Source organism: Rattus norvegicus, chromosome 4, assembly GCF_021556685.1.
Source record: "Rattus norvegicus strain SHRSP/BbbUtx chromosome 4, alternate assembly SHRSP_T2T, whole genome shotgun sequence".
NCBI lineage: Eukaryota > Metazoa > Chordata > Mammalia > Rodentia > Muridae > Rattus > Rattus norvegicus.
The window spans coordinates 42,994,548-43,006,941 of NC_141537.1; the positions used below are offsets into that span (position 1 = coordinate 42,994,548).

At 39.8% G+C, this 12,394-nt stretch overlaps 1 long non-coding RNA gene across 1 annotated transcript in view; it reads right to left on the minus strand.

Annotated features, from left to right (window-relative positions):
* Positions 1 to 2,039: 2,039 nt before the first annotated feature.
* The window catches only part of LOC147994753 (uncharacterized), a 39,634-nt gene continuing 29,279 nt past the window's right edge, over positions 2,040 to 12,394 (minus strand). The window contains exons 2-3 of the long non-coding RNA XR_015685952.1: positions 5,005 to 5,117; positions 2,040 to 3,638 (exon numbers count right to left, since the gene is read on the minus strand). This is a non-coding gene — a long non-coding RNA (uncharacterized LOC147994753). The remainder of the gene's footprint in view (positions 3,639 to 5,004; positions 5,118 to 12,394) is intronic.

Here is a 12,394-nt window from a genome sequence, read left to right on the forward strand (position 1 = left end):
GAAAGTATTTCCTGCAAACAGGCTTCAACTCCTAATGTTTATAACCATCTCCTATGTGCAGGGATTCTCAGCATGAGCCTCATGACCCCTTTGGATGTCAAACAATATTTTCACAGGTGTTTCATATCAGATATCTTGGATATTAGATAGTTACATTATGATTCACATATTAGCAAAACTACAAAGTAGCAACAAAAATAAATTTATGGTTGGGGGTCACCATGACATAAGGAACTGTCTTCAAAGGTCGTGGCTTTTCTCCCAAACTTATGTGATCTAGCAAGCCCTCTCTTGTACATATATACCCAAAGCTAATCAGTTCACTATGACAGAGATTTCTGCACTTCCAGGTGCATTGTAGCACTATTCATAGATAAGATACAGAGTCAAACGCAGTGTCCACCAAAAGAAGTAGAAGAAGAAGAAAAAGAAGAAGAAGAAGAAGAAGAAGAAGAAGAAGAAGAAGAAGAAGAAGAAGAAGAAGAAGAGGAGGAGGAGGAGGAGGAGGAGGAGAAGGATGAGGAGGAGGAGTAGGAGAAGGAGGAGGAGGAGGAGGAGAAGGAGGAGGAGGAGGAGAAGGAGGAGGAGGAAGAGGAAGGGGAGGAAGAAGAGGAAGGGGAAGAAGGGGAAGAGGAAGAGAAGGAAGGGGAAGGGGAAGGGGAAGAAGGGGAAGTGGAAGAAGGAGAAGGGGAAGGGGAAGAAGGGAGGAACAGGAAGGAGGGGAAGGGGAAGGAGGGGAAGGGGAAGAAGGAGAAGCGGAAGGAGAAGGAGAAGGAGAAGAAGAAGAAGAAGAAGAAGAAGAAGAAGAAGAAGAAGAAGAAGAAGAAGAAGAAGAAGAAGAAGAAGAAGAAGAAGAAGATAATCATCATCAACAACAACAATAACAACAACAACAACAACCTAAGATTGAGAAGGACTCTCTTAAGAAGGTCTTTATCAGAAGACCAAGACTTTAATATATGAGCTGTTGGGCACCTTTAATATTCAAATCACAACACAAATCTGACTCCTAAGAATTGTCCTCTTTCTGTTACCCAGCAGAAGAGTTGGGGTTGGAATAGGCCATGGGGATGAATAACTGTTGCCTGAGGTTCTGTGATCAAGAGGCTATATAATGACATTGACCATGACTTTTAGGCCACTAGCATCACTGTGAAAGGTTAGCTCCTGAGCATTTGTGAGGTGAAGAAGATACTGTCATATCCTTTGGAGAAGAAAGTCCATAAAATGACTAGGAAATGAGCTGGAGTATGAAGTGTCCAGTAATGCAGCCCAAATGGGGAGGCAAATCAATGCAGGAGGAGCCAGGGAGGCAGCAGCTGCTGCTATTAATGGCCATTTGATGATGCTTTCCCAAAGGCCAGAGATTTGTCAACAACAATCTGATGATAGCTTTTCCATTGTACGAGGTCAGGATAGTGCTTCCCCTGGTAACTTGCCTAATAGCTATGTTCCACCAAACATCATGGCTTCTTCTTTGGTTCTGGAGTTTTCTCCAGAGTTCAAAGAGTCCTTTCTTTGTAACAACTGACTTCACTAGGACAGTGTGGGAACAGTTTCAAAAAATATTCTATGATAACTGCAGTAGGCCACATTTCTAATGTTTCAGTTCTATGCCCACAGAATTTCAGATAGATCTTTTCCTACCTACCCAAATACAGAATTTTTATATCAAAAATATTTTTTACACATTATGTTTGATTCTTGTTTTCCCTCTACCATCTCCCAGAAATTCTATGACTTCTTTCTCTCTCTAGAAAACAAACAGGCCAAGAATAAAATTACAAAACTAAAATAAAACAATGCAAATTGAAGAGGAAAAAAAAACCACAAAGGCATGAGAAACATACATACACAGAGACACATCCGCAGCTATGCACGTGCACACACACACACACACACACACACACACACACACACACACACACACACACTCACCATAAAACACAAAATCAGAACTCATAATAGATAAGCAAAAGAAAAGTAAGGTAAAACAAAGCCCAAAGTATTATGAGATGAAACATGTGAACAAAGAAACAGACCATTGACTCATTGTGTATTAGCATCTATTCCTGGGTATAGGGATTCCCTTAAGAGTGGGTTGTATACCAGTGAGACTTCTTTCGGAGCAGCTGTCAATTGGAGATAGATTCTGGATTTGGGCTGAGGGATTGTTTCCAGTTTGCTCCTCAGCACTGGAACTTCAACTGGCTTGATTCTGTGCAGGCCCAGTGCATGATGCTGCTATGGTGTCTTTCTTTCTTTTTTCTTTTTTTATCTTTATTAAATTGGGTATTTCTTATTGACATTTCAAATGTTATTCCCTTTCCCAGTTTCCAGGCCAACATCCCCCTAACCCCTCCCCCTCGCCTTCTGTATGGGTGTTCCCCTACCAACCCTCCCCCCCGTTACCGCCCTCCCCCCAACAATCCCGTTCACTGGGGGTTCAGCCTTGGCAGGACCAAGAGCTTCCTCTTCGACTGGTGCCCTTACAAGGCTATTCATTGCTACTTATGCAGTTGGAGCCCAGGGTCAGTCCATGTATAGTCTTTGGGTAGTGGCTTAGTCCCTGGAAGCTCTGGTTGCTTGGCATTGTTGTTCATATGCGGTCTCAAGCCCCTTCAGCTCTTTCAGTCCTTTCTCTGATTCCTTCAACAGGGGTCCTGTTCTCAGTTCAGTGGTTTGCTGCTGGCATTCGCCTACGTTATTTGCTGTATTCTGGCTGTGTCTCTCAGGAGATTTCTACATTCGGTTCCTGTCAGCCTGCACTTCTTTGCTTCATCCATCTTATCTAGTTTGGTGGCTGTATATGTATGGGCCACATGTGGGGTAGACTCTGAATGGGCATTCCTTCAGTCTCTGTTCTAAACTTTGCCTCCCTTTCCCCTCCCATGGGTATTCTTATTCCCCTTTTAAAGAAGGAGTGAAGCATCTGCATTTTGGTCATCCTTCTTGAGTTTCATGTGTTCTGTGCATCTAGGGTAATTCAAGCATTTGGGCTAATAGCCACTTATCAATGAGTGCATACCATGTGTGTTTTTTTGTGATTGGGTTACCTCACTCAGGATGATATTTTCCAGTTCCATCCATTTGTTTATGAATTTGATAAAATCATTGTTTTTGATAGCTGAGTAATATTCCATTGTGTAGATGTACCACATTTTCTGTATCCATTCCTCTGTTGAAGGGCATTTGGGTTCTTTCCAGCTTCTGGCTATTTTAAATAAGGCTGCTATGAACATAGTGGAGCATGTGTCTTTGTTATATGTTGGAGCATCTTTTCGGTATATGCCCAACAGTGGTATAGTTGAGACTGCAGGTAGTAACAGGGCAACATGTCTACAGTTATTGAGTCAGTCATGGAGAAACAAAAGATCAGTGATGTATCTAAATATATTTTCCTCCGTGATGACTTCTTCGGCAGCATGGGAAAGCATAAAAAAAATTCAGGAGTGAGTGACCACAAAGACCAAAGAAGGCTTCTCTTTTGTGTTGCCAAAGAAATGCTGTATTTCAAAACAAACAGAAGAAGGGCAGATATCTTCATGGTTAGTTAGCCTTTTCCTTAAGTTCAGCTCATGTCCTGCTACCAGATACCATTCATCTTCTTTTAATTGCTCATTTGGAATGTTCAAGCTCTACCTAGGAAAGTAGTAGTGTTAATGAGGTGGCTTTTTGAGGGGAGTTGTAAGTTTGTTTTGATTAAGGAAGTAACTTTCATGCTTTTGAATATATTCTTAGTGTCTGTGGTACAAATTGCTTTTCAGATAGGTCCTCGGAATATCCCAGGAGACAGTGTCCAGATGAAAAAGATTATTTGCCCTAGTGAGGTCTTAGATTTATGGTTTACTCCATAATAGCATGGCTCACACTGCAGAAATTTATTTTCTCATATTTCAAGAAATAGGAAGTCCCAAATCAGGTTACCTCTAGCTTTAAAATTTCTGAGAATTTCATACATCTATACAATGAAATTGTGACCATATCTACCCATCCCAACTTAATGCCTCGTTGTTGTTGTTGTTATTGTTGTTGTTTTTAATCCACTGCCCATATGTGCATGGTGTGGGGCCATCCCATTGGCACATGGGAAACCTACCAGTGGGCACATAGTCACAGAGTGACTTTCCTGCCCAAGCAGCAATCCCTGTCAATAACTTACTTTTCTGTAGTTTTAGTTCCAGATTTGCTAATGGCCATCTCCTGGTTTATCTTTACTTGTGGTCTTCCCTTTATGCTAATGCTCTTTGTGTCTTTACATCTTTCAATAAGGACACTGGTTCTCTTGGACTAAGAACCTATCCTTAGGAGCTCAGTTACCCTTTATTGCTTTATTAAAAGCTTGTTCAAACAACAACAACAAAGCAAATTAGTGAAATAGTCAGAAAAAACAACAAAACAAAACAAAACAAAAACTCCACCAAAACAACAAAAAACTGTCTAAAAACAATCATGCTGCAAGTTTGGCCTTCAACAGCTGAGTTTTTTGTTTTTCCCTTTGGCTGGACTTCATTGACCTCAGAGCACCTTTGGATACAGTTTTTTAAAAGCAAACCACATACACAATAGGAACCAGATCCAGGCTTATTCTGCTTGGCTCCAGAAAAATTCCAACTAAAGTACTTATGCAAGACTTGAGAGTGTGTGTGTGAGCACCATAGTCCTGTGTCAAGGGGTAGACACCTGGAAGAGAATCGGTCTGACATGGTGCAGCTTGGGCACACCTGCTTCTTGTAAGTTCTGATGCTCACCACACTGCCATTGTTGATCATGATAAACTTCTGGTCACTTAGCTGCTATAAAAGTGTAGTCTCTTGCCTGTCTCTCCTCCACACGAAGACAAGTTTACTTCCATTCAGAGTCATGAGCAACTTCCTGTCCTATGCAGTTGTTTCATTGAGTTCAACCCCAGCTCATCTCTGTGTTCTTGAATGTGCTATGTATCTTTAACATGAGATTAGTCCTGTTCTCAATGGTTGTGGTGGGATTGATCATGCCAGCCACCTACCTTGTGGCGAAGCTCACATCAAGAGACTTCATGTAGTGATTATAATCCTTGCAGTCCACTAGTTTCCAGGTACTGGTGAAGGCATCTGCCATGGTGCTGTAAGGGAGACCTGCAAGCATTATGAATGGCTATAATGAGTGTGTCCCACGTCACCAGCTGAAATTTACAAGATATAATTCAGTCCATGACATTTCTCATGAATCTTTTAGTTAATTGAGATCACCAACAGAAATGTAGCAATAGAGAAAAGAAAGCCTGGCATTAATTAATTAATTAATTTGTTCATTCATTCATTCATTTATTTAATACAATGCTGATTTTTAGGATTGCTTGCTAGTGCAACAGTTCAGTCTTTAATGGTAGCAATTATAGCTATAATTTTTCTGAATTGACCAGTAACTCATAGATCTGTTTCAAGAGTCAGAGCATTATTAGAAGAATCTGCCCTCCTGCAAATCTCCACGCAATTGGGCATGCCCGGTCTATCCAGAAACAGAGCCCGAGAGTGGAGATACTAAGATAAAAGCTACGTAGTGAAATTACAAATATACTTTACAACCATTCATTAAAAATCCACTGTGCCAGTTACAGGAATAATATTCACATTAGAGTTTGTTTCACTGTAGTTTAGAGAAGTGCTAGTAAATTTTTTCCCCCAGTTTTGGCTACAGAACACCAGTTTTCTGCTATGAAGTCAATGGCAGCTGAAATTTAAGTAATAGTAACTACATTAAGATACACGAGGGAATAGAGATAATGCAGCAGGTGTTGGAGGACCTGGCTATTAAGGGTGCAGTCCCCCAGTCTCCCTTTCTCAGCAGAGTTTCCTCTTTTTTTGCCTTTCCTTAATGGAAGAGTGTTTCTAAGCACAGATGCCTAACCCCTGCGTGTGCTGAATGATTTGGCATGCGTTTTGGTCCTTCTTATTGCCCTTATGATAATTAGGGACTGTGTTATGTATGATCAATCAGTCCTCCCCACCCATATGGTGCTGTATTATGACAAATCAGCCCTTTCTGCCTATATGATAATTAGGTACTGTATTATGATCAACCACTCTTTCCTGCACATAACCCAAAGAACTCTTATATCCTTTCCCTGAAAAAATAAAATAATGCTGGCTCCTAGGAGTTCTTTCCATCATCCTCGCAGTCATGAATAAGATTATTTAAAGAACAGGTAGAAAAGTTAGGTTCATTCAAAGAGTGGAAACAGGACCTTTTGAAAAGATAGGAAAATAACCTAGAAAGCATTGCTTGAGAAACAAGCGGAGTGAAAAGTTGAGAGGAAGGAGTGGGCAAGTCCTTCAAGAGTGAAGGGCTTGAGTTTCAAAGTATGTGCCTTGAATATAACAGCATAAGAGGTTATTGGTGGCAGTGAGAACAGTTAAGGTGTCACCAGGTCTGTGATGTGAGGCATGAATGGGAGTGAAGGAGGCAGCTTTGGGGCTATGCCAATCCATTTTCAAATATGTGACTGTGAGGAAGAACAGAAAGTGCGACATTGAAGAACAAATAGAAATGGTAAGGATAAAGTGAGGTTTATGTCTGGAGCAGGGGATATTCGCATGATTCTGACAAGCAAGCATCAGAGAACACTAGCACCACAAGTTGAGGACATCTAAGACGTCCTTGGATGATTCACAGGAAAGAATTGAACAGAGGGAAACCATTCTTAGGCAGTGGGAAGGTCATCTCCCCTCTCACTGCAGTAGGAAAAAGTGGCAAGGTGGTAGAGTCTGGGGGATAGAACGGTATATGATTTTTTTTTTTTGCTTATGATTTAGTACTCATTAGCTCTGTTTATTATTGCTGACTGTTCCTTCTAGCATTTTGGGGTTATTTTTCTTTGTCTTCATGAGGCATTAGATTTGTTTCAATCTGTGAGTGGGAACAACGTTCAAATTTACAGAAACAATAGATGATTTGATATATTATTTTCCCCTTTCCCAGAGTGATTATTAGTACTCTGAAGAGTTTTTATTTGATTAGGCAGTATGTGGACAGAGCACAACCAGGTGATCTGGAGAATAAATTTTTATAATTTGAATTTTTCCTGAGCCATTAAGTGAAATTATTATTTATTTAGAAGTCACTCTAGTTTATTAATTACTTTCAGCAGTTTTATATAATTGGTTGAAAACAAGAAATGAGTGGAATGTTAATTTTAATTTTCTTCACGTAGGAGCCTCAACAACTCACATTTAAACTTGTACAAAATAGCTTTCTTGAAATATGAATCCCAGATATGTCTGGTTGAGTATTTTTTTAAGTAAAGTAAAAATATTTCATTGGCAAAGAGAATATTGTTAACAATATAATTGGGAATATTCTCCTTCTAATTTAGCACAGAGCCAAAAGATAAAGTTATAATTCAGAGATATGAAAAGTAGACTTGTGGTCTCCCAGACACATAAAGAAGAGTTAATTTTCACTGGAACATGAAGCAATGGTCAGGCATCTCAGTATAGGGTGGGAAAGGTACTAGATTTAGATTAATGATAAACACATGTGAAGTGTGTTTGTGTCTTCCAAACTTTTAAAGAGAGTATTACTAAAACCAATTCAGTAAATGGTGACATTAATACATAAAATACTAAACATAAACCTTATCACGTGATTTGCTACTCAGAGACTCTTTTAATATTTTTTAGTTGCTTTGCTTATTTGCTGTGTGTATGTGTAAGATGTGTAAACATACGTTTTATGTTTGCGTCTATCTTAATGTTCTATGGCTGTGAAGAGACACCATAGCCATGGTAACTCTTATAAAGGAAAGAATTTAAATGGGAATTGCTTATCATTTCAGAGGTTTAGTCCATTATCAGCATGGCAGGAAGCATGGCAGCAGGCAGGCAGATACGATCTTGAGGAAGAAGCAGAGGGTTCTGCAGATGGATCCTCAACCAGCAGGAAGAGATGGAGACCACTGGACCTGCCTTGTGTATCTTGAACTACTAAGCACTTCCCCACCTCATCCCAGTGACATACTTCCTCCAAGGCCACATCTAATGACAAAACATTCAAGTATACAAACCTATAGTAAAATATTGTTATTCCTGTTCAAATCACCACAGTGTGTGACAGTGGATGAACAAGTGTGAGCACACACATTTGGAAGCCAGAAGTTGACACTATGTGTCATTCTCTCCATTTGTTTTTTTTGTTTGTTTGTTTTTGTTTGTTTGTTTTTGAGATCATATACAGAACTCTGAGTTCATTGCTATATCTAGGCTGGCTGGTCAATGAATTTCCATGATTTACTTAGCTCTGCTGTGCCCTGTCTTCCTTGCTTTACTATTCAGAATAGGAATTACAGGTGTGTACCATACCTGGCTTTTGACAGGAGTGATGGGATCTGAAACCAGGTCCCTATCTTTGTACAGTAAGCAGTGTACCGACCAAGTCGTTTTTCTGGCTTTAGAGTTTTTTTCTAGAAAAAAAGAATGCAAATTTCCTTGCTTCTCTATTCTTACCTCACATTGAATTCTAGCAAAGATACTTCTGTATTCTAAAATATCTCAGTTCTTTTATATTAATTAGGCTAGCTCTAGAGTATCAGATTGAATGTGGATTTCTTTACAGTAGTTACAGAGAATATGAAGAGATAAAAAAATGTTTTAATTTACACTTGTTATTTTGGCCTTGACCAGGTGAAGAAATATGGTTTATTCTAATTAATTTGAAATAACTTACATAGCAATTGTGGAAAATGACTATGCCCTTATTGGAAAGCAGAGATGCTGGGGTATGAGTCTTTTATTTAAGGGGAATATTGACATTTGACTCAACTAGCTTTTATTTGCAGAAGGCTTAAGGTTATTAAAAGTAGGAACAAGGCAAAATAAATCACAATAAGTTAGTTAGCAAATCATGGATAAGTCAGCTCAGGGTGTCTTTATGATACTGAAAGTTTTGGCTCTCATCTGGAAGTCCTGAGGGACCATGCACTTGAGGGTGGCTTCAACCTACAGTCACCTCATACTGAGTTTGGTTCAGTTTATGAGTGCAATAGGACTCACAGTTCTATATTTTCCAATTCTCAATAAATAAGAGAAGATGTATGTCCACATTGGTATTAGGGCATAACATGACAATCTGACAAAGCAGAATGTCCCATTTTGTTGAAACACACAGAATGGCATCTTGGACTCTGGTGCTATTCTCTGAATTACCTTACAGAACAGAGAGGATGAGAGTTGGTAGGTTGTATTCAGGTAACAGCAATACCTGTAGCAGGTATTTGTATGATTAATAGTTTTTATTAACTCTCTCTGCCCATTGAGAGTTTTCTATAAAGAAATTTAGGTGTTATTACAGCAGCTCTACCCTGGCAGAGTCAAGTCCGTGTTATAACCGGGATCACATACACTAACGCATATGGATGTGCTTAATTGGAACCTAAGGAGCACCTTTCCTCCCTCCCACCCTTCTCTATAAAAGGTTACAAAGTACTCCAAGGTATTTGTAGAAGAGAAGTTTCTTAAATGGTCAGTGAGTCTTTCCAGCATGTAGACTGTGGGGTATTTGATTAGTGGAAAGTCTCCATATAATCCCCACCTTTCTCTAACCCTATCACTGAAGGCATCTTGTGTCTAGTCAGTTGTCTCCATGGATAAGGATCTTAAACCATTTGCATGTAAACCTGCCAGCATCTCAGTGTAAGCAGTAGGGGCTCCCAAGGCTCCATCACAATTCCTGACATTAGTTACATTTCTTGGTGCCATGAATATAAGTATAAATATTCCTCAAGAGATACATATCTTAAGGAAGGGATGGCTTATTTGTCTCATAGTTTGTCATATTTGGAGAGGCATATGCTGTCAGCATGAGGCTATTGAGCACATTGTATCCAGTCAGGAAGCAGAAAGATGAATGTTGGTGCAATGTATACTTTCTCCATTTTAGAGTTTGAGATCATGGAATAGTGCAATCTACATTCAGGATAGGCCTTCCTTCCTTAGATAAACGTCTCTAATACTATCCTCACATACACACAAGGGTGTGTCTTGGGCAATTCTACATGTAGTCAGGTTGACAATGAGAATAATTACCATACACATCCACAGCCATTTCCCCCAAATCTCGCAACTTTCTTCTTACAGAAGCATTAAATACTACAAACCAAATGCTTTCTGTTTTATTTGAGGCATAGTTATTGTCTTATTTTCTCCATTGCTCACTAAGGAACAATGCGATGTTACTGTCATCACAGCAGCTAGGACATGAGGTAGATATCCATATCATGCAGAGTACTGTTTTCTTGGAATGGATGGGAGGACCATAGGAATCAGACCTGTGATTTTTGCTTCACATCTTCCCCGCTGCTTATGACTTCAGCCAGTCACAGACAATAGTCATGAGCTGGCTGTCAGTGTGCTGACACAGCCCTGTGTCTTCAGTGTCAATAGGGCATCATTTGCTCTATGACTCAGAGCTTCTCTGGATTCATGATGTGGATCCCTGGGGATGCCCTTGTCATTTCCATGCCAGGAAGAGAACTAATGTTCCAGATAAGCAGTGTTGAGATTGATTCTAAACAATTCCTTGAAGATCCTGACAGAATCTAGCATCTGCTGTCTGTTGTGCTGATCATCTCAATAAAGCAATCTTTAAAAAAGAGTTTTGGGGACCCATCCCATATGCAACCACCAAACTCGGTCACTATTGCTGATGCTAAGAAGTGCTTGCTGACAGGAGCCTGAGATGGATGTCTCCTGAGAGGCTATGCCAGAACCTTACTGATACAGATGAGGATGCTTGAAGCTAGCCATTGGACTCAGCATGGGGACCCCAATGGAGGAGTTAGAGAGGGGACTGAAGGAAATGAAGGGGTTTGCAATCCTATAGGAAGAACAACAATACCAACCAACCAGAGCTTCCAGGGACGAAACCACGAACCAAAGAGTACACATGGAGGGACCCATGGCTACAGCCGCATATGTAGCAGGAAAGACTCTTTTCCTCAGTGTAGGGAAATGTCAGGGTATTGAGGTGTGAGTGGGTGGGATGAAGAGCATCCTCATAGAAGCCGGGGGAGGGGCATGGGTGAGGGGAAACTGGGAAAGGGGATAACATTTGAAATGTAAATACATAAAATATCCAACAAAATACATTAAAGGGGTTAGAGAGATGGCTCAATGGTCAAGAGTATTGACTACTCTTCCAGAGGTCCTGAGTACAAATCCCAGCAACCACATGGTGGCTCACAATCTTCTGTAATGAGATTTGATGCCCGCTTCTGGTGTGTCTGAAGACAACTACAGTGTACATATATAATAAATAAATCTTTAAACAAATACATTAAAAAGGTTTTAGAAAATTGAAACATATTGTGCAGAAAAGCTCATTAATTTTAGATGTAGATTTTATGAAATTTTGTATATGCATATACCGATGTGACCCCCACCAAGATAAAAATATAGGATTTTTTTGAGCACCTCAGAAAACTTATTTCTGATCTCTCTGCTCTTTAACAGAAACAGTTTCAAACTGCGTATGTCAGTTGAGCTTGATTTCTTGCACTCAGCGTTACAGTGGAGAGCTTATACAAATTGTTCCAAATGTTATTGGTGGCTTCATTTTTCCTCCTATGTGTGCTAGTCTATGTTCAGTCATTTGCAAAGTATTCTCATGTTGGGTTTCCTAGCTTTCTCTTTCACTGCCTCCGGGTTTTTCTTCCTTTACTGACACCCATTCCTTTACTGACATTCTTTACTTTACTTTACATTCCTTTACTGACAGCTCATTACCTGCATCTGTTTCTTCCTTGACTCTCTACCTCCCTCTCAGGATCTCAAAACTCCAATGCTGTTGTCGTGAGTTCAGTAGTAGGAGTTTGTTCATTATCTTTGCTCATTTCCTCATATGTGACCACTGAAAGCAGCTTCTTCTTGGAGGGCTTTAAGTCTTCTCAGAATAAAACTTGAGAAATTCTGGACAGTGTTCTTGTTTTAAACTCTGCAAGTTATGTAATCATTTTAAGAGAGATTGTCTAGGGAAGATGATGCCTAACAAACAGAAATAAATGGTAGATTTCATGGCTGAGATGCTCTAGGTGACATGCCATAGCTCTGTATAAGAACTTGCTTCATTCTCTCAATCCTCACTGCTTAAGCAGCTAGCTCTCTGGTGTATTTTCTTGAACCAAGACTAACTCTTCTGATAAAAGGAGTAACCAGGTTAAGAAATTGATATTTTCATGTAAAGAGGCAGAAAGAAGCAAAGACTTAAAAGAGGAGAGAAGGCAGAATGTAGTATATGAGCTATAGGTCTGTATCTCTCATTTTCCCTGAGGGCAACTGAAACTAATTTCTATGATCATTTCTGTGGCAAAATGTGTTTAAAGTGGAACAAAATTTATGAGGGTATCTGCTGATGGACGTCA